This window comes from Ursus americanus, chromosome 27 (assembly GCF_024610735.1).
Source record: "Ursus americanus isolate L20-20 chromosome 27, mUrsAme1.1.p, whole genome shotgun sequence".
NCBI classification, from domain to species: Eukaryota; Metazoa; Chordata; class Mammalia; order Carnivora; family Ursidae; genus Ursus; species Ursus americanus.
This window is the reverse complement of record NC_142153.1, coordinates 41925756-41948451: the sequence shown is the minus strand read 5'-3', so window position 1 is coordinate 41948451 and position 22696 is coordinate 41925756. Positions and strand designations below refer to the sequence as shown.

At 40.7% G+C, this 22696-nt stretch overlaps 1 pseudogene; it reads left to right on the top strand.

Annotated features, from left to right (window-relative positions):
* The first annotated feature begins 4313 nt into the window (after positions 1-4313).
* On the top strand, positions 4314-20768 carry LOC123784545 (prolyl-tRNA synthetase associated domain-containing protein 1 pseudogene; annotated as a pseudogene).
* Positions 20769-22696: the final 1928 nt, after the last annotated feature.

The following is a 22696-nucleotide window of genomic DNA, read 5'->3' as shown; positions in this document are numbered from 1 at the left end:
TACTTAGTAATACAGAGGTAACATACAACAATACTTATTGTGGGTACTGAAATTTTACAGCAATGCCCAAGCATAAAGTGGTCATCCAGATGGTTGAGAAAATGCTTGTATGAATTTTCAAACTATTTTATCAAAACTGAAACAAAAAATAGAAGAGTCATGCAGAGAATTCCCTAGACCTCTAACAGATCCCCTGATGCCATTTTGAGAACCACTGCTGTGTGGATAATTCACTTCCTTTGTGCATTGTCAGTTAATTATCCAGAGAACCCATCAAGGGCCACAAAAAAAAAAAAAAAAAAAAAATACCATGGCTGTTTGCCCGTGAAGGGATCTTGCACCAGCCTCACAGTCATACCTCACCACAGAAGAAAAAGAGTTTGACCATGGGATGGAGCTAAGACTAGAAGGGAAGGAGGATGGAGAGGAGATGAGCATGAGTGAGAGAAGAGAAGCCATAACAACAAAGCAAAGAAGCGAACTGGCTTGGGCAGAGGCTAAGCACTTGCCCATCTTCACAGATTCATTGGGGGCATAATGCACCTAGGATCTTATCTTCCTCGAACAACCTGCCATGGCATTTCTGCAATTAGAAATTTCAATGGTTAATGTAAGAGTCCATTTCTTGCTTTGGGTAAGAAAACGGTCTCCAGAAATTCTCTGAAAAAATACGCTTGTATTACAGGAAGAAACCAACCAAACAAAACTCAAAGTATTCTGTTTAATTTTCTACAGTGATTTGTTAGTATAGACTGATTTCTTTTCAGCCACCTGGGATCTTCAGAGGGATGAGTAACTGAGGCCGCGACCCGTAACAACAGCTACAGCAAGTATAATGATACATACCATTTGTTAGCAGCTTGAGTGACGTAGGGGGTTCTACATATCTCCCATGTATGAAATCATTTAGCCCATAAAATTGCCGTATGAATTAGGTGCTATTGTAACCATCATTTTAGAGATGGGGAAACTGCCAAACATCACATCTATTGATTTTGCATTATGTTCATCTAGTCTTCTTTCCCAGAAAACCTCAGTTGTGAACAGGGCTAAAGGGAAGGACAAGGTGACGCAGAAGAGACGCATCTGTACAGCTAGAAGTAAATTTTGAGCAAATACCTAATGGAATATGAGTATTTTTAATTAATTTGACCAAAATAAATATTCATTCAGTGTAAATGTGTTAAGCTCAAACTTACAGGCATGGAGCTGGGAGCTGAGAAAAGATAGATATAATATAAATAAAAATTGAGAAATATATATGAAAACACCTTATATATGGAAAGCAATCTATCTTCAAAGAGCAATATTTTATGTATAAAACTTTCAGGACTATGCTATTCCCCAGGCTTTTAGTGTATTCTTTCTAGCCCCATCAAAGAATTTACCAAGCAAAAGCATTTTTACTTCAAAATAGGTTCTTTCTACTCCTTGTGTCTGAAGATCAAAATAGGTATTGCCTGCCCTTTGATAGAATTGACCAGAGAATATTGCACTGTATTTATTTATTTTACAGATTTTATTTATTTGAGAGAGAGAGAGAGAGGGAGCATGTGAACCTGGGTGTGCAGGGGCTGGGGGGTGGGGCGGAGAAGAAGAGAGGGAGGAAGAGAAATAGGGAGAGACTCTCCAGCAGACTCCACACTGAGCTAGAAGCCTGACACGGGGCCCAATCCGTGACCCTGAGATCATGACCTGAGCCGAATCTGAAAGTCGGCTCCTTAATCGACTGAGCCACCCAGATGCCCTTGAACTGTATTTAGATAAGACTCTAGTTTGTATACTCAGAAATTTTTGTTGAGTATCTTCTCCCTGCAGGAAACTGATAGGTGCCATTTAAGACAGCAGTGAACAGGATAGAAATGGTTCTGAGTCTCGTGGACTTTACTGCTGAGTGTGGGCTTTGGTGGGCGACAGCTAAGTGAAAAAACACCTGCTATAAATCAACAAAGTTATTTACTCAAATTGCCGGCAGTAAGGTGGCATACCTCCAGTGATTTATTGTGCAGGGATCCCCCTTGCTGTGCATGTTCCTGCAAAGTCTCATTAAGACCTTTAAACTAAAAATATCTGATCCAGCTAAATTTTGGAAAAGGAAACTCTTATTTGAGGAATGCATGTTCAGCGGCTGAGTGCCTCAGGAAGTTAGTAATGCCCTGTGGAGCTTCAGGCCTCTGGTCCTCTCATTTGGAACCAGCAGAGGCTGGAACCGTTCTTAGTTATTAACATCTAATGGCTGTTTTGTGACTTCTCAAGTGCGTTGGACTCCTCCTTCCAAGTCCCAGGGAATGGAAAGATACTTATTTGAATTTAATTAACTCAGAGGAGATTCAGCCTAAAGGATAGCGGTTGAATACACTGAGTACTAAATGTTCCTACATCGTCCCTAAAACTTTATGATGGATTTGTTGGACTCCTAATTGCCAGGAGTTTGTGGAATAGAAACCCCGCCTAGAAGTAAAGCCCAGGGTAGGAAGGGACTGTCACCACTGCTCTCCCTTGGTGCCGCATTATGTCCTCACCTCCGGCTGCATGCGCAGACAGCCTCCTTGTGGGCCAGGGAAAAGCTCTGCCAAACACAGGTGAATGGCGACCAGTGAGACTTCCATCTTGGCTTTCACTTGGTGGGAATTCTCAGTATACCTTTCTCTCCTAAATGTGCATGCACAAATGTCACTCTGTTAACCTAAAAAAAATACTTCCATTTTGGGAGGAGTCTTAAAACTCCCTCTCTGCCCCCCAAATTTGTAGTTAGACTGCAGAGTTGCTACAGGTAGACACAATGTGATTTTGGAGATTCTGTGAAAGCCTGTAAAAGTAATTCATCTTCATATTCATTCATTCTCAAATATTCTTAAGTGTTTGTTGCAACCCGCTGCGTATCAGATATCATGTTAGGTATTGTAGACCTAACACAGAACAAGAAAGATAGAATTACGGCTCTTAGGGGGTTTACAAATTCAGACATATACTTATTTACTCACTTATTTAACTAGTATGTATCGTGTGCTAGGTGTTGTTTAAGGGATCATGGAAAATCCCAAAGTAAAGAGGAAATCATTCTAAGGAAGAAGGGCAGGTTCCCTGGACTAGGAGAAGAGCAGTGGGATCAGAAAGGGGGAGATGAGTCTTGGGGGATAGTTTGGAGGTAGAATCCACACTGGATGAATTCTGGGAAGCTGACGAAGGGTAGGTGTTGATGTGGGGGAGGAATTAAAATTACTTCACAGTTTCTACCAAAGGTATTTGGGAGGATTGTTGGTGCTGCTAACCCAAATTAGAAGAGGGAGGGCCAGAAGCAGGTGGCGGGCAGGTGGCGGGCAGAGAGAGAATAACAATAGTGGGAGAATAAGGAAGACATCGAGCGAGTTTGAATTTGAGACGATGTACCCACCCTGTCCTTTACATTCGGCAAGAGACTGTGGGCTGCTCTCATCTCAAGAGAGAACGGAACTGTTTCACCAGATACACGCATTACATATTATTTGTTTTTATTCTAGATCTTGCTCCCCAAGGATATTTGGTAGCTTAAAAAGCCACCACAGAATAAAGTGGGATAAAATGGAAATGAGGACATCAGGGCTGTGGTGAATGTTCCTATGAAATTTATCTTCCTCACAAAATAAAAATCATTAGCTTTTGCTGTTTCTGTACGCGGAGCTTCTTGGATCCATTCTATCCAAAGTCTGGTTGTTTGACTTTTCCTTCAGTTCTGTGAGATAATCTAGACCTTTTTCAATTTTTTGACCCTTTCAGTCAGCCAGAGAGGGTTTTTCTGGCCTTGAACCCAAGGACCCCTAACCTGGTGTTTTAAAAAGTTCCTAGAAGCAAGGTCTTGCAAATCGCGGAATCCCAACGGCATCACCAGCTGAGATGGAGTGACATGAGGCACCGTGAGAACCCTCTCCTGGACCGACAGCTGGAAATCCTGTGACAGAGCAAAGTGGTTGGCTAATCTCCATGTCTTGTGCCTTGGCAATCGGTGCACATACTTCTGGGCTGGACACTAGTATTTGGTAGAAAAATAGCAGAGTCTGGCATGTGTTGACTAATTTCCAACAATTCTATTAAAGGAGACTACTTCAGCTACAACGTGATCATGTTAAAGCAAAAAGAAAAAGTAAAAATATTTTGTGTTTTGTTTTATTTTGTCTATTCATGAGCCTTTACTGGTCTGTGGCTAGAAATTTGTGATAGCTAAGGGATTGGAGTCTTGGAAGGTGCGAAACTAGGCTTGATGAGCTGAGCTACGGTCAGTGCCCAAAAAGCAGTGAGATAAGAAATAGAGTAGAGGATGAGATAAGAAGATAAATATGGCAGGCCCACCCAAGCACCTCCTAGTAGAGGTCTTCATCCGTAAGAAGCCAAGACTGAAAATGAAGCCTGAGGGCAAAGGACAGGTCACTTTGGACCCCCTACGGGAGGCTTCTGTTTCAACACTCTGCTGGAGCCCACATGAGCTCAACACTAGCCAACGTAGAGTAGCCCCAACGGAGAATTCTGCTGAGGCCGTCTCAGACGTGCCTGCGGAAGTAAATAGAGAAGATCCTCACAGAAAGAAGACTCGGCAAAGACAGGTTGGTGAACCAGGAAACTCACTCTGCTCGGAGGACTACAGTTCTTATTTGCTATGGACCTGAGACCATTCTGCTGGGTTTGGTTGGCTTCTTTTCAAAAGAGGAGTAGGAATTTGTTTTGTTTTATAATTATGCTTTTTTACTTCCACCACTGTATATAATGTCTATTAGGGATGGCTAATATATCATTTAAATATATTTAAATATATCCTTTAACCGTAGGTTGCTCCAGCAGTAGAGGTTAATCTGGATTTGACCTAGACACATTCCCATCACTCAAAATCCTGACCTTGGATCTGGAGGCAGAGCCTTCTCTGGAGGACAAGGTTTTATGATCTCTTTCCTTGGAGAGGAATTGAGTGGATTGTAGAGGAATATTTAATATATGTGTTAAATTTGGTGTGGATATTTTTTAAATTTATGTTTAAAAAGAAGAACCGATGTGCATGTCGGAGTGAGATGAGTAGTTATTGTGAGCATCTGTTGTTTTGCCTATTTTATCAGTCAGTTTAGGCTAAGACTTTGTGTTCAACCCAGTATTCAGTGGCTTACGACAACAAAGGCTTATTTCTTGCTCACATTTGATGTTCTTATGCCAGGACCCACATGGATGGAGCTGCTCTGATCTGGAGCCCTGCAGTGGGATGAGAGAGGACGGCAGAGCACACCCAGGTTCTTAAAACCTTCACTTAGAAATGACACATACCACTTCCGCTCACGGGTCATTTGCCAAAGCAAGTCACAGGACAATGCTGACAACTTTGGAGTAGGGATGGATAATCTTCTCAAGAGGAAAGGCATTATTAGGAAGGATTCTCAGTATTTTTCCTTTTTCTGGTAATAGTCACCCAATCTTCTCTTGAAGAATAATCCCTACCCAAGTCTCAGCCAATGTGGGTTTGACAGAGTTGACCCAGGTCCAGAGAGAGCATGAGAGCTCGGTTTACCTCACCAGAGCTTTCCATTCTCCTGGCCAAAGCAAATCCAATGAAATTCAGTTCCTGGATGGAAAAATTCTTTTTGTGTTGAAGTTGCTAAGAAGATAGCCTGTCGTCCTGGAGTTATAAGGAGTCATCTAAGTGGAGACAGAATCTAAGAATAAAATCATCATAGAGGCAAGTAAAACTGAGAAAGAGAATAGATAAACTGAGGTCTGATGTCAGTATTTGAGTTCCTGTATATACCCACACCATAGGGAAAGGTCTAAACCCGGAATTTCTAATTATGTAAGTCTATCTTTTTTTTCTTAAGCCAGTCGACTTAGGTTTTTGTTTCTTATAACTTTAAAATTCCATACTTACAAAGGGGGGAAGTTAGTGCTGAAAATATGTTCCTTATAAATGGTTCTGTATACTTTGTTTTGGGAGTGGGGCACAATTTTGGTTATAAGCTTCCTGGCTCTCAACTCAAAAGAAAAAAAATCTGAAGGGGCACCTGGGTGGCTCAGTCGTTAAGCATCTGCCTTCAGCTCAGGTCATGATCTCAGGGTCCTGGGATTGAGCGCCCTGTCAGGCTCCCTGCTCAGGGGAGAGTCTGCTTCTCCCTCTTCCTTTGCCCCTTCTCCCCCACATGTACATACTCCCTCTCAAAAAAAAAAAATAAAATCTTAAAAAAAGAAAAGTCTGATTATAGTGTACCATTGCTATACCATATCTGTTATTACAAGAAATTGTAGTGATGTATGTTAAAAAATGATTAAACGTTGGAAATTTCATATGGTCTAACCCAGTGCAATTCACAGTACTACATAATGAAAAAAAATTGCCAGCAATCGCAGCTTTTCTGCGAATAAATTTCTGCCATGGGGCATTGATACAGCTTGCTGTACAAAGTGTTGCCCAAAGACCAGCAACATTGTTATCACTGGGAATTTGCTATAAATCTAGAATCACGGGTCCCACCCAGACTTACTATATCAGGATGTGCACATTTACAATGCCCCCAGGTGATTTTTTGCATGTTAAATCTGAGACTCATCTATGTATAAAACTCCTTGTGAAATGCTACATATCTTCAACAGTGCCCGTATAATAAATGTACTTAAATATTTATAAGATAGTACAACATTTTTCATTATAACTTAATGGCATAATGTCAAGTAATTCTAGGAGGGTTGAAAAAAAGATCGCAGGAGGGCATCTTTGGAAGCAGCTCAGATTATGTGATCCAGGTATATATTATTGTGTTTCCAAAAACCAAAACAACAGATATGATCACCAATTAGCAGCCTCCCTAATCTCCCCATACCACAACAAAGGGAATCTAAAAACTTCATTGATTCAAGTAAAATGTGGATCGCCGTAGGCATGGTCCACTCCCCACTTCAGATCTCTTCCAGTCTGGGCTGTAGTTGATTTCACCTGATGGATTTATCCACTTGCATTTAAATACAGCTGGACACCCCGGGTCTTGTGGCTTGCTGTGACTCCCAGGGCAGCAGTAGTGAGGTTAGCTGGTGGCCCCAGTTCATCAGCCTGTCGGCCTTACCCCAGGATGATTCAGCCTGGACGGTCGGGGACTGGCTCCTCCTCCAGGCTTCCCAGACCAAGTTGCTCGCCATGTCACAGCCCAGCTGGCCCTCCTACTTTCCCTCCACCATCACGAGATAAGAATTTGTACCTTTCAGATTAAAGAACAGTCTAGGCAGAGGACAGAGCCAATCTCACATTATGTTCAAATTCGGTTATCACTGGGATGTCTTAGATTCTTATTTCAATATAGAATAATTTCACTAACAAGAAAACTAATAGGAGAGGGGCAGTTGCCTTTATTAGGGCTGAGTTCTCAATGCACAGTAGTCACTGCTGTGAGCCTCAGTGTGTCAGATTACACACAGCAAATGTTTTGCCCTTCTGTTAATCAGAGTTTGGATTATGCAGCTAACGCATGCAGAGCAGTATATGTGAGCATGGCTAACCTGCCTTCTTACGGAGTTCCCGGGCACCAGGCACCAAACAGAGGTATAAGCATCTGGTGAAAATCATTTAAAAAAATAAGTAGATTTTTAAATCTCTCTGCTTCAGCTCCTGGGATAAATTTGCAGTTGGGGAGATCTTTATATACAGACTTAAGCTTCTAATTACTGAAGGTAACATTTGGGTATATTTTACCCAGCATAAGTAAACATTCTGAGCTCTTTCATTTGAAACCATCGAAAAAATAATGTTTCTTCCTTTCTGTTGTTGCTTCTGACTTTTTTTTTTAAGGGAATTTACTTCAATATCTCTGCCATTTGAACAAAAGATGGCACTAGAGAAACTTATTTTTCTGAACTAGAATCTATTTATTTTAATTGGGACTAAAAAATAGGATGAAAATTGATAGTGCAGATATATTTTCCTCACCATTGATATGAATGAGTATTTTGGACATGTACTCAGATCCCTCTACCAATACAACAACTTAAAATCGGAGGGGCCAAATGCCAAGAGCTTGGCAAGTGTATGTGTCTCATTTTCTATTCCCTCCGCATTCATGGGTACTAAATCAGGTGATGTGCTGGTGTTGATCCGAAAGTATCCCAGGAGCAAATGTGGGTGAGCACGGTGGCCAAAAATAGATCATATCTGGGGTGATTTTGATGTAATATTTAAAAATTTTATTTTAAAAATCACTTTATCTTTACTTATATAATGAAGTGAAATTTTTCCGTATGATTAGTTTTAACTACGTTTCTTCCAAACAACTGTAAATTCTTTGACTAAGGGATTGATCTGAGAAAAGTTTATGCAAATTCTTAACTAATTAATATAGCCATTTTGGTAAGATCATTGGAAGAAACAAGACCTCATGACTATAAAAGAAAAGAGGGAATATACAAAATAGGAAGAAAAGCTTATGAGAAACACTTTATAATTTATTGAAATATAAATACAGTAATCCTATGTTTTAGAAATCAAATGTACACTTATTTTAACAGCATTTATCCTTCTTTTCTTTCTATAAGTTTTTTTTCTTTCTCATATCTTTTCCTAGAGAATACTCATAAATTAGTCTAAACAAATCACTTGAAATGTCCAAAACTCAGTGTTCTGGGGCATACCCTTAAATTTAAAGAGATAATTATTTTGATGGGACCAGTATATTAAAAGAAACAAACATACACCCCTATGTATTCAGATATGCTCATGCTCATTTTTAAAAACAAAGACTATTAATCTTTTGTGTGTGTTTTACTGAGCGAATACATCCTGTCGTGTACTTCTCCCATCCCCCCGGCTAAGTTTTATACCAACCTCTAGGAGTTAACTTCTCTTTCAAAGTCAGAGGGTCTTGGGAGGAAGGTTCCATTGGGCAGGCAATCATGACAGTGTTCCTTGATTTTCCAGACGCAGAAAAATGAACAAAGGTTCTCAAAGCAACAGATCAAGAAAGTGAAATACAGAGTTTCCAAGTAGAAAAGTAGAGACTTGAATGAAGGACTCTCTGATACTGAAGCCTATAATTCTACTGAGTACCTTTGTTTCTTAAAAGCAAAGGATGGTGTGTATTTACCTTTCCTAGTTCATGCTAGCACAGCATCTGTAAGTATTCAATAAATCTCGTGAATTTCATCTTTTAACCATATTTCCTTACTGTTCCCTCAGCTCTTTCAAACCCCAGTTCTGACATATTAGGTCATTCCCTCACGTGGACGTAGTTTGCCTGTCTCCTTTTTATCTTCAGTCAAACTTCTGCGAGATTCGCACCCTGCCTACTGGTCCAGTACCTTCTCAGAGTACCGTACACACTCTACAGTGGACTCATGGGCTACTTAGTGTTCTCTGAACACCCGTGCAAATCCTATGACAGTATTCCTCCATGACAGTATTCCTTTTTCTCTTTGCTGGAATGGCCTTGTCTACCTGAAAAAACCCTGACTTATCCTTCAAGACTCATTCTAAAGATTCCTCTGTGGGATTCTTTTGAATCTACCCAGAATTGGCCGCTGTTTTTGTTTTTGCTTGCATTGGGCCTTGTGTAAACGCTGTTACAGCAGATATTACACTGTGTTGCAATGATTTGGCCTATGTTTGTTTCCTCTAACAAACTGGAAATCTTGGAGGCAGGGAGTCTTATTTGTCAGTATATCCTTAGAACACAGGCACTTGAACTAAATAAATGTTATTTAATGAATTTTCGTTGACCAAACGGATAGATAATGCTATGCTTGAGCAATAAGATGCTAAGAAGTGCCGCCAGAAAGACATGGTTTTCCTTATTAGAGTTAATAATCTCTGACAGAGAAACTGATCTGTAGACAGAGCAGGAATTCACAGAACTCTGAGTGTCTTGAAGTGCTGGGAATAGTGCTATGACACCAAGTATCTTGGGAGATTGTGAGCAGGATGACATATTAACCTTGTACACCACCTAGAAATCCACACAGATTACCACTACATTGTCTAAAATCAACATTAGACTTCGAGCAAAAATAGTCCTCAGTGGAATGGTACGGTTAGGTCAAGAAAACAGAGTTCACATGGAAAAAAAATCTAAAAATAATGGCCTGAGAAGTTACAGTGCTTCTCTCTAAGATACAATTGATTCAGAAGGATATTTCTGACTATTGGCAAGTTGAGAATAATTTAAGAATCAATAGGTCAAGGTTGGATAAAAACATTTGAACCCCTTGATTCCAACTTCTTATTCTGGAAAGATGCTGGTCCACATTCAACTTGAACACTTCCACAGTGATGGGAATCTCATTGCTTTGGATACAACTATTTAATTTTGCATTATTTGAGTTAATTTGAAATCTGTCCTTTTATAATTTATTCTGTTGATTTTGGTTCTTTTTCTTGAAGCTACACCTAATTGTTTTTCTGTATGAAAACTTTACATGTATTTGAACCCAGCTGTCGTTTTCCCCAAAGCTTCCTTTCTCCAGGATAAGAACCACTCCACTCCATGTGATGATTTCGTATGTGATATTAGTTTAAAGCCTTTCATCTCTCTTCGGTTATACTCCAGTGCACAAGTCAAGTAGGTGCTCAAATACGAATACACAGCTTCAGACATAGCGTAAGCACTGCAACCTCTAAGGAGACATTCCTCGCTTTATATGTATATGCAACTTTATCGTAATCAAATATTGTATTTGACTCAATGAATAAATGGATCAAAATATTATTTGCCAAGAATTGTTCTTGGGGCTGGATTAGAAAGGTGAGCAAACAGAGTCTTTGCTTCAAGAAGGCCACAGCCTAACACAAACTAAAAATACCCTCTTAATAAATTCTGATATCATCTAAGTACTATTATGAGGTATAAGCAAAGTATGATCATGTGAACTCACATATTGGGTTTTTAGACAATTGAATATCTGTGTTTTATTGTTGTTTTTTTTTCCGATGGCTTGATAATCAGCAAGATCACCCTAATTCCAAACTTGTGCTGCTGATTTTTCAAAGTCTTCATGTGAGGGGTACCTGGGTGGTGTGGTTGGATAAGCGTCCTACTCTTGGCTTTGGCTCCGGTAATGATCTCAGCGTCCCCGGCTCGAGCCCCAACTAGGGCTCTGTGCTCAGTGTGGAGTCAGCTTGAGATTCTCTCTCTCCCTCTCTCTCAGCCCCTCTTGCTCGTGCCCTGTCTCTCTCTGTCTCTCTGAAATAAATAAATAAAATATTTCTCAAAAAATCTAAACATTAGATTTTATACATATCTTTCCTAATTTTATCTTGTTGATTTTGTTGTAATCCCAGCATGTCAAGGTCTTTTAAATCTTTATTCTGTCATCAAGTACATTAGTTTTCCTTTTTAAGCTTTGTGTCACCTCTAAGTCTGATAGCAACAGAGAAATTGGCTGCTCTTTACATGAACAAAATGGTCAGTGTTCTGCTTTCCCAGCAGAAATATGTGTTTGGGAATTTGGGTAATGGGAAGTGGTAAGGCGTATATTTAGAAAAGGCAGTTTATTCACCCTGGACAAATATAGACACTTGGAATTCTATCTACCATGACTCATAGAAAGCACAGAGGTTTCTCATCCTCTGGCTGCTGCACGGTGTTAGCTTGTTGGCGTATAGTGAAGTCAGGGCCTGAGAAACAGACAAAAGGATGGCACTGGCTGATTGTTTTTCACACCAGTTTCTGACCGTGTTGCAAGATGAATGGTCACCTGAATTGCAGCCATCCAATGTAGCTTACAACGTGCTTAAAATAATCAAACTTTCTTTCCATCTCTACTTGAATGCCATCGTGCTAGGGAGTCCCCGCATGACGATCTTATATGAATAGTAACATCTCTGCTTCTGCTCTCCTTGTCCCTTGCCCTGCTTCACCGTTTCCCATGGCTCTTACCACTATCTGGCATACTACCTATGTCTTCCTTGTTTCTTGTCCGGTTCTCTTCGTGCCCCCCGTCTCCATGCTCTGGAATATAAATTCTATGAAAGCATGGGTTTGGTTGACTTACTGCAGCGTCCTCACCGCTTGGAACAGTTCCTGGCACTAGAACATGTTCCCTGGTATGTGCTCGATAAATATTTGTTGAAGAAATGAATGACTGTCGTGGTAAATTGTTCATGTATTTGTCTGGCAAAAGATTAAAAAAAATAATGCCTGATAGAAACATGAGAAAGTCAAGTTTATGTGATCCTTGGAAAGATAAGGTTAATTATACAAAGAATTTTGAGCTTCTCTACATAAAAGAACTTCACATATACTTTTAGTGTTGGATGGTGTTATTTAGTAATGTGTGCATAGGGTTTATGACATAGTAATAATAGATGCCCATTTACCAAATACTGAGTAATGGGCTAACTGCTGGACATTTATTTTATGATTAAGTATCACCATATTCTCATAAAGTAGATTTTGTGCATTTTGTTGACAATAAGGCTCAAAGAAACGTAGCCACTTATCAATTACGCCACCGCTAAAGGTGCCAGAACCCCAGACGGTGCCTGTTAAAATGCCTCCCTCCTTGCAACATTTACTCACAAGTAATAAGCAAAGAAACAAATGTCTCTTCTTTTTATGAAACGTCTTAGTACAGCTGCCACCCAAACTGAGGAATTTATATCCAAGTGAGGCTTTGGTGCTACAGCTCATCAGAGGTCTGCAACGAGTATAGCTGCATGATCAAGACGGCTGTGCCTAGGAAAGTGACCCCAAAATGACACCTGCATATTTTCTACTCCCGGCTTTTCTTACAAATTGAATTTGCCAAGAAAATCAGGTGAAGTAATGTTTTTGAGGCTGTCAGCATTCTTTACATCTGAAACAAGTTATGTGTTTTCTATCACATTCATCACCCCCTCAGCAAAGATTTTATAATCCAAATGGGAGAGCTGTGTGAAGAAAAGTTTGCACTTCTCTCTTGCTGGCAATTTTGTTAGGTAAGATAAACTACAAAGCTTGCTCTTCAGACCCTATCTGAATTTTGAAACTCTCAAAGAAGCGATTTTCACCCAGGGGTTACCAGAAAGAAGTAAAGGGGCTGCTCATGAACCAGACAGATATTACCAGGAAGGGACAGAGAACAGGAGAACGCTGTGCCATGGGCCCTTTGCAGAGCTACTCTTGCAGCCTCACCCATACCAAATTGCCTAGTGTCAGCAGTGACCTTGGCTGCCCGGGCTTGTGGAAACCATTAAAGGGAGACCCTCCAGGTTTTGCACCTTGGTGCATGGCGTAGTTATTGATCCCACTCTCCTACACTTTCTTGAAATGTATGTGGTCTGCACTTCTTTTGAGGTCATCTCTTTCCCTTTTGAAAAACTCTCTCTTTCCTCGCGTGTCCAAGCATCATGTGTTTTCTGTCAGCACCACTTATACAGAAAAGTAGAAGGAAGTAGGAAAACATTTGACACTCAGCAAAGCCTACACCAAGGTGCGATTCCTAACACAATTTCTTCAGCACAGCCCTTGGAGGTCCCTTCGCTATCAACAGTTCTGGGACCGATGAGTGGATTCTCAGAGCCGCTGCTATGCCGTCCTCATCTCTGTCCGCCAACTTAAAACTGTCTGATTTAAGAAGTGTTGGGTTTCATCCCAACAGGCACCTCAGGTCTTGATCTTAATTATGACAGGGATAGGTATAGGCTACTATCCAAGAAGAGTCTTAGTCTGAGCTAATGCATGTGAAGAGCTTGTAACAGAAGAGGGTGAGCTTGTTAACATATAGATAGAGGAGAAACAAAAATAAGACCAGCATCCTTATAAGACTTCGTCCTCAGATCTCGGTCGGGTTTGGAGGTAGCCCATTCAAAGAAATGTAGACCCATCATAGACCCAGTTTTCCTAATCGAGGCAGAAGGTATAGAGAAAGGTACCCAGGAATTCTGTTTCTGAAACAGGCATTGCTCTCTTGACAGCTGTGCAGTAGACCACAGTCATGCATAAGGACTCCAAAGCCTTGATCAGTAGGCAGGGTCATCCCAGAACACTGATTCCTCCTATGCAGGGTCAGTGGGAGAAATATTCATAGTCACCTTTCCTGAACGCTACTTTCCTTTCTTCATTGCAAGATTTTAAAAAATAATAGTAACAATAGATCTGGTGAACAGACTATTTAAAAATAATAACTTTAGGGGCGCCTGAGTGGCACAGCGGTTAAGCGTCTGCCTTCGGCTCAGGGCGTGATCCTGGTGTTATGGGATCGAGCCCCACATCGGGCTCCTCTGCTGGGAGCCTGCTTCTTCCTCTCCCACTCCCCCTGCTTGTGTTCCCTCTCTCGCTGGCTGTCTCTCTCTCTGACAAATAAATAAAATCTTTAAAAAAAATAATAACTTTAAAACTCTTTCGTCATAAAAACGTTGTTAAGTATCTGCTATGTGTGGGACATTGCATAAATTTCTGGAGTTGTATAAATACAAAATAAACCCAGAACCCTCTTTCTCAAAATCTTGAATTTTTTTTGGAGGGGGGAGGTCAAAGGCAGATTTTGAAATCAGAATTGCTAAGTGATGTCTTGTCATGTCATTTCTCATCTATATTGTGAAAGTTGTCCCTGCACCCCCAGGTTCCTCTGTGACAAGGCAAGTTCTTTGTCTTGGCAAGCAAGATCATCCATGGTCTTTCTACTCCAGTCTGCTTCTCCAGCCTCATCTTCCCCTTCGTCCTACCTGGCATCCTCTGCTCCAGCATCAACAACCTGCCCACACTTTCTTCAGTGTTCCACAGAGTTTTTCATGTCTATTGCCCTCCCCCCAATCTAGAATTACTTTCTTTCATTAATCTTGAATATCTTCACATTTTTTAAAAGACTCAATTTCAGCCTCCTTCTAGAAGGAGGAGACTTGAACATTCATTGTTCAAATACCTTACGAGCCATTACTTCTACCAGAGTTTGAAAGAAACTTATTGCAAGTCACTGTCTTTATACAGAACGCGTGCTTCCTGAGATGAGCCGTGTCTATTGCCTCTGTTTCTTTAGCACGAACCCCATAACGCTTAAAAATGTTGTTGAATAGATTAACAGTGAAAAAAGTAAAGATGATGCAAAGTATTTAACAAAACAGAAAAAGAACGCTGTAAGGGAGGTGTTAAATGTAGTTGGGACGAAGGAGGGTCCATAATGTGTTAGTGACTAGTGAGGCTTGGGTTAGAGAGGTGGATTTCAGCAGTGCCTTAAAGAACAGGTAGCATTCAGGAAGGGAGGAAAGTTTTTAGGATGAAGATTCAACATGAAAGGAAGCAGAGCTGTCTAACATTCAGATGAATAAAGGCTTACAAAATAAGACAGGAGAAACAAAGTGAGGCTGTTTGTGGAGAGTTAAGTCTATAATATTATTTAGAGGGTAACTGGGAGCCACTAATGGTTCATGAGAAAGAGAATCACATAGCATAATACTTGTTTTGGGAAGGGTGGTTTAAAAATTCAACATCTAAAAAATCCAGGAAAGGACATATTTCAAAAGGAATGTTGCCTCTGTGAGACTGGATGAGAACTGAGAAAAGGCCATTTGTAGGCATGGGACCAGCAGGGGTGGAGAGGAAGAATAAACACACACCCCCAGGGGAAGGTAGGGAGACCAGGGGGACTGAGACTACATGCAAAGTGGAAGAATTAACTTTGGAAATTAGTGTAGAGTCTTTCCTCTAAGGAATGAGAGCAGGAGGAGAACATGGTTAAAGACATGGGAGAGAAGATTTAATATTGAAAATTCAGTATCGAATTAGGACATTGTTTATGTTTTCATTTAGGGAAAGGCAGGTCTTACAATGATTGTAAGGAGAGTGAGGGACGGGTTTTGAGTTTGGATAGAGTAGGAAAGGTCCAGAACAGTGGTGTCAGAAATAAGAGCAGGAGTCAGCTAGCGTTCAGTAAAGAACAGGCGAGAAAGCATGATTTTTGTTCTGTTTTTGTGGAGGTCACCACCATGGGTCCAGTCATCTACTGCTGACTAACAAACCATCCCACCTACAGTGCCTGAAATCAACGGTCATTATATCATATTCTTAATCTCTGGGTCGTAAATAAAGGCCACAGCATGCCTGGTGGATCTTCTGCTCCACATGGCATTGACTGTGGTCACTCAGTTTGTTCAGCTTGGCTGGGGGGACCCGTGGCGGGGGTGTGGTCCAAGCAGGCTTCGCTTTCCTGTCTGGCACTTCGGCGGGGTGGCTGGAAACTCGCACAGCTGCGTCCTCTGCATGTGCTCTTGGGATATTCCTCACACATCCCATCAGATGACCCAGACTTCTAATACAGCGGCTCGGGGAAGGGAGCAGCCAGGCCCTGCGGGTCTGGGACTGGAAATCAGCACAGGGCCACTTCCAAAACTGTTTCTTGGTCAAACTGAACGGAGAACTGTCTCTGGGGAGGAGAATTTCAAGGGAGGTCCTGCACCCTACTTCTTGTTGGAAGGAATGTCAGAGCACTTTGGGATACTTTTTACCTTTGTCACAGCATTAATCATTCTCTAACAGGTGTTTTCTGCTTTCTGTCATCCCCACTGGAATGTAAGTCACATAGAGCAGGGAGTTTTGTCTGTTTTGTCCCAACGGTCTGATATGTAGTAGACACTCAGTATTTGTCACATGATGATCGGAGGAGGTAGACAGAAGACTGGATAATGAGGGAATGAAGTGCCCAGGGCTGTGGTCTTCCAGGAAGACAGGGAAGAATGTCAAGAGACTACAAGGTAATGGTCCCCTGCACATACATGAAGGTGACAGTATTTCCCATCAGCAGCTGTGGCTCAGGAAGGCTGTGGTTTCCACCTCTGGGGAGAGACCATATCAGCGTCTTCAGGACACGTGCTCCAGAGTGTAGTGAATATATTTATGTTTACTCCAACTGGAGGCTCTTCCTTCAGTCGCACTGACCAGTTACCAGTTAGTCATGTGCTTAGAGGAGTCTTCATCTCAATATCGCAGACTGGCTTTGGGGTTCATGAAACCCTCCAAAACTGTGTGCACAGATGTTTCATCAGTGTCTCAAACGGTGATCTGACCCAAAAATAGTACAAAGCACTGTCAGAGTAAACTATATTTGGACTTCAGCGTTTTTGTTTGTTTGTTTGTTTTTTTTAAAGATTTTATTTATTTATTTGACAGAGAGACAGACATCTAGCGAGAGAGGGAACACAAGCAGGGGGAGTGGGAGAGGAAGAAGCAGGCTCCCAGTGGAGGAGCCTGATGTGGGGTTCGATCCCAGGACTCTGGGATCATGCCCTGAGACGAAGGCAGCCGCTTAGCGACTGAGCCACTCAGGCGCCCCTGGACTTCAGCGTTTAAATATGAAAGCTGTCCTTCAAATACTATGAAGAAAAAAAAATCACCTGAAATAGAAAAAAAAAAAAAGGCCACTTCTAACATTAACTAAGGCTACATACATAGCAAGCAAATTGATGCAATAATGTTTAATGATTCTCCAGGAGCTATGAAGTTTGATTTGGTCAGTGGCATGTGAGTCTACGGGGATTTACAGGTAAAGTTATTCTACCTACAAAGAGAAACCATAGCATTATGTCAAAAAGTCACTTAAAAAGGAAAAAAAAGTATTTGAGACTTCGACTATAAAAGGTATGTTTCTCAATTAGTGCTTAAAAGCCTCGGATCAAAATGTGGTATTTTCTTTTTTCTTTAAAAAATCTCCTAAGTATATTTTTATAATTGAGCTTGAACTAAAATTATAACTCCATTATTTGGAAATACTTTCACATACTTTCCTTTCCTTCTGCTTACATTACTCACTAAAAATAAATGTGTGGGTTTTTTGTTTTTTTTTAAGTGTGTGGTTGTCAAACTTTAAACAACAGACCAATATGATGGGGATATAGAAGGTTAAGTATTTTAAAAATTGAGTAGTTTATAAATTGAGGCTATAAAGATATTAAGTAGATTACATCTAGAAACACAAAATCTATAGATAAGATAATGTAGGCCTAAAATGGTTCATGAATATTAAAATGCAGAGGACTTTTTAAAGTTTTGTTCATTTCCTTAGTTTTAAATGTTAACTACTTAAAGGATATCACTACTAGAGTTTCTTGCTATGATCCCAGTTTTAAGCAGGCTAGAGAGTTAAAGGCTTCATCTCAGCCCCAGCCGGATTCCCTTCTCAATGCCTGCATAATGTGAGATCAACAGTCACTGCATGCGATCACCCCTGACTTCTTCCCCATCACAGAGATCTGGTACCCTCACCTTCTGAGCTGGCACCTCAGATTCTGGAGGCTTCTAGGTCATATAGCCCAGGTGGGAAATGCATAAATATGGTACAAATACACGTCTTACATAAACACACACCATCTGTATTCTGATTCAGTCCTTGTTCCCAATCCATAGCTCAAATCCTGTGTTTTCCCCCTCCGCTCAAAAGTCCACTCCCTTACTTTAGATCCTCATGATTTTCCTCCAAGATAATACCTTTACCTCGTTTTCCTGCTGCTAAACTACTTTATTTTTTCTTTCAAATACTGCTAGGACAGAACTGTAGGACAGTCCACTTTCTCTTCAAGTAGCAATAATGGCTTCTCATTGCTCAGTGAATCAATACTATGTCTGCCTCTTCTATCTTTCATGCCAACGCATAGGTGACATTACCAGTTAGATAAGGGAGAGTGAGAATAAGGTGGCAATTTATGATTGATTACTTCATAATTAAAGATCCAACAAAAGAATATAGGAAGACTTTTTTTCCCCCTAGCTTAAGATCCAAGATCCAGGAGTCAGCTATGTCAAGATACAGTATTAGCAAAATATACACAACTTGAGTCTGAGTATGGTACATGGCACGGAAATGAACTGATGTACTTTTTGGGTCACAGGAATCTGGGTCCAGGTGGCTCTGGATCTAAGAATGTGTGATGTGTGTGCAGGTGGTAGAGAGACTTGAGGGGGAGCAGCTCCCTGGTCTTAGCTAGATATTTGCATGAGAATAAGATTCATTATTTTTATTTATTTATTTTTTTTTTTTGAGAGACAGAGAGAGTATGCATGCATGGGAGGATGGGTGGGGCAGAGGGAGAGGGAGAGAATCCTAAGCAGACTTACACTGAGCACAGAGCCCTATGCAGGGCTCAGTCTCACCTCCCTGAGATCAGGACCTGAGCTGAAATCAAAAGTCGAAGCCTCAGCTGACTGAGCCACCCAGGTACCCCGAGAATAAGAGTTGTAGGAAGAAGGCGTGCAAATCCTTTGGTCAACCTATGGCCTACTAGTCACCAACATATGCTTGCTTACTCAATTGGGATAGGTTTTTTCCTTGGTCCCCTAAACAGTAAGCTTCCCTCCCAGTCTCTGTTAATGCTGTAACCCTTCGTTTGAGATATTCCTTCATATCTTCTCCACCTAGCCAAATCCTTTCATTTCACTTTGGATTTTATTTCAGGTGCTGCTGCGATGAGTTCCGATCCCATTTCAGTCGTATTGCTATCTCCAGCTGCTTCATACTGACCTGTCTCTTCTCAGAACTTCTGCACACACAGCGACTAGCGGCCACAGCACACATGCTTAGTTTCGTAAGTGGATAATAGGGAGCATGTCTTTAACTTGTTTTCTGTCTTATTTTTGTTGTTGTTTTTGTTGTTGTTTTGGGTTTTTTGTTTTGTTTTGTTTTGTTTTTTTCATTTTGTTTTGTGTCATAGGCATCCTGGCGTACTGTGAAGAGCAATAAACAGCCTTTGGGTAATTGTTTTAATCAGAGTTCAATTTCTCCAAGAAATTATTAAGCTTTGGGGATTATAACTTTTTGAAAGAGGAAGAGATAATTATATATTACAGTCATAAAACCGCAGAATGTAAGACCTCTGAGTGATGTTAGACATCATCTCTTTCAACCTGCACAATTGATGGAAGAGGAAAGGCTATGCAGAATAATTTGGTAATTTGCACAAAGCTAAGCAGTAAACTAGTGACAGATCCGAGGCCAGAACTCAGGACTCTAGCCTCATTCTAATGCTTTTCGTAAGCTGGACTATGGCATATAGTACCTTCATGAAACACAAAATTGGTCGAAAATATTTTAACTATACTTGCCTTTTGAGCTCATACTCAGGCATGCCTTCTAATAAGCTGCAACACACATAGCTTGAATACGAGTGTGGCTGACACTGTTGGCTGACTATCCAATTCCCTTTCTTCCTTTATTATTACTTTAACATATCCACAGAAACAGACACAACAGAGACAGGCATGGGTATGCTCCCAGTTGAAATCTAAAAGCTCTCAGTCCTCTTTGTGTTGAATCAGCATGTGATATGTTTTTTCATTGATAAGATACAACTGGGCATTCTCGCTCTGCTGGCCAGGACAGCCGGATGGCTGGTGCCGAGTGCAGGTGGTGCTGGAGCGGCGGCCATCGCACAGAGGTTGTGGAGCCCCTGGAAGTGTTTACGGTTGAAGAAATGATGCCTCGTATCCTACATTTGAAAGGAGCACAAAGTAGGGACTTATTTCTTAAAAACAAGACAAAAGGCTATTGGCTGGTGACAGTTCCTCATAATAGACAAATTAATTCAAACGAACCTGCCAAGCAGTTAGGTGTTGGGAGAGAAAATCTTCAGTTTGCTGACGAAACATCCATGCTAGAAAAACTAAAAGCTGGCCAAGGCTGTGCACACCCTTGGCACTCTTCTGTGATGATGGCAATGCAGAATTTGTTCTAGATTCTGCTGTTTGGAAGGTGGACATGAAAAGGTGTACTTTCATCCAATGACCAGCACTACAACCATGGGATTGAGCCCTGAAGACTTTCTCACATTTGTGAAGAAGACAAAACATGATCCCATTATACTAAACTTTGGTAAAAACAACTAATTGGCTGATGTTTAGAATACATTTATTTCTGAAAGCTGTTTTTCTTATTTGTAATTTCTAAAAAGCATTAAAACTGATGAGAATATTTTTTTAAAAATATAGAATTGAAAGTTTGCCAGGAAGTGACTACTTTTACAAAGAAAAAACAAAAGCCCTATGTGGAGAAGGTTTTTGGATCTTTATCTTTGCCTTTTTGTGTCTGGAATTCAGATGTGATACTGGGAGTATAGAAGCCATCTTGTGACCATGAGGATTGAGAACAGCATGATAGAAGGAATCCAGGTCCTTGATAACATTCATGAGAAGCTGTCTCTGTCCTGAATTAACTCCGGACTTCTTTTTTTTTTTTTTTTTTTTTAAGATTTTATTTATTTATTTGACAGAGTCAGCCAGCGAGAGAGGGAACACAAGCAGGGGGAGTGGGAGAGGAAGAAGCAGGCTCATAGCGGAAGAGCCTGATGTGGGGCTCGATCCCAGAACGCCGGGATCACGCCCTGAGCCGAAGGCAGACGCTTAACCGCTGCGCCACCCAGTCGCCCCATAACTCCAGACTTCTAAATGAGAACTCTAAATCCCTTACTTGTCTAACCCATAAGATATTAAGTCAGTCATATTATTTGACTAAGCACTGTTGCAGTGACTTTGCTGCAGTGGAACTTTTCAGTACATAAAAGCGTAACTATTTTATAAAATGGCCTAAATAGACTAAGCGTTTATTCCGAGCCCTTTAAATATGTTGCCTTATTTATTTATCATGGAGATTGTATGAGGCATGCATTGATATCTTCTTTATAAAGAACAAGGCTGAGAGTGGTCAGTGATCACACCGTAGATGTCCCTGTGATGGCAATGATCATGTTTTGTCCATCGGTCACACCACGTAATAAGCCACATGGAATGCAGTTGTTTTAATTAATGCACTGTTCTAAAGTTTAATACAGTCACCATCTCAGGGTGCTGGATCGAGCCCCACACCGGGCTCCCTGCTCAACGGGGAGACTGCTTCTCCCTCTCCCACTCCCTGCCGTTCCCCCGATCGTGCTCAATCTCTCTCTGTGTCAAATAAATAAATAAAATCTTAAAAAAATAAAATTTACTGTGGTTGACCAACACCCTTATTTTCTTCTCCAGAAATGAACTACTAAAACCATAGTAAAAACACAGAACCTGGACAATTTATGTGTCACCTAGACAGAGAATACGTTTAAGCTGTGCAATTCTGGAACTGTAACTCCATAATTTCATGAGGAGTCCATCAAAGAAATGATTGCGTTTTTTGCCCTGGCTCTTGAGCTTGGCGGTACATTGTGCTGGTCATCACGCCAGGTACAGAGGCCTGAAGCAAACAAAAATGTTACGTTCCACAGCTGTTCAGCACTTTGAGACCAGGTCCACTTAACTCAAATAGCTTCTAGACTTGCTTTCCTCTTACAATAACATCATTTAAGTTTAGATTTCAAATGGCATAAATCCCTAAATCTTTCAGGTAATTTATGGCTTCTGATCCTTTAACTCTAGGGATTGTTTTCTTCATTGTTCCCTCGGAAACAAAGGCAAGCAGGAAACATGATATAGGATGCTCCTGGTTGGAAGGATTACGTATCAATGACAATTCAAACAACGTAATTGAATGCTCACATCACTTAAATTGCCACTAATTAGAACAGCTTTTTAAAAAGGTAATTTTAAATCTAGTTTTATCTGCCTACCTGAGAAAAGTGGTATTTTAAAGTCAACTGTAAATGTACTTCAAGGTAAAAAAAAAAAAATCATTCTCTCATTAACACTAGCTAATTGAGACAAAATATTTTCTGATTTGAACTTCTTGCATATTTTCTATAGTAAAGTGGAGACACTTCATCATGGCTTTATGGATAACAGATTCAGATTCTTTATCCAATGTGCAGTGTTCTGGATGAGTCATAGTA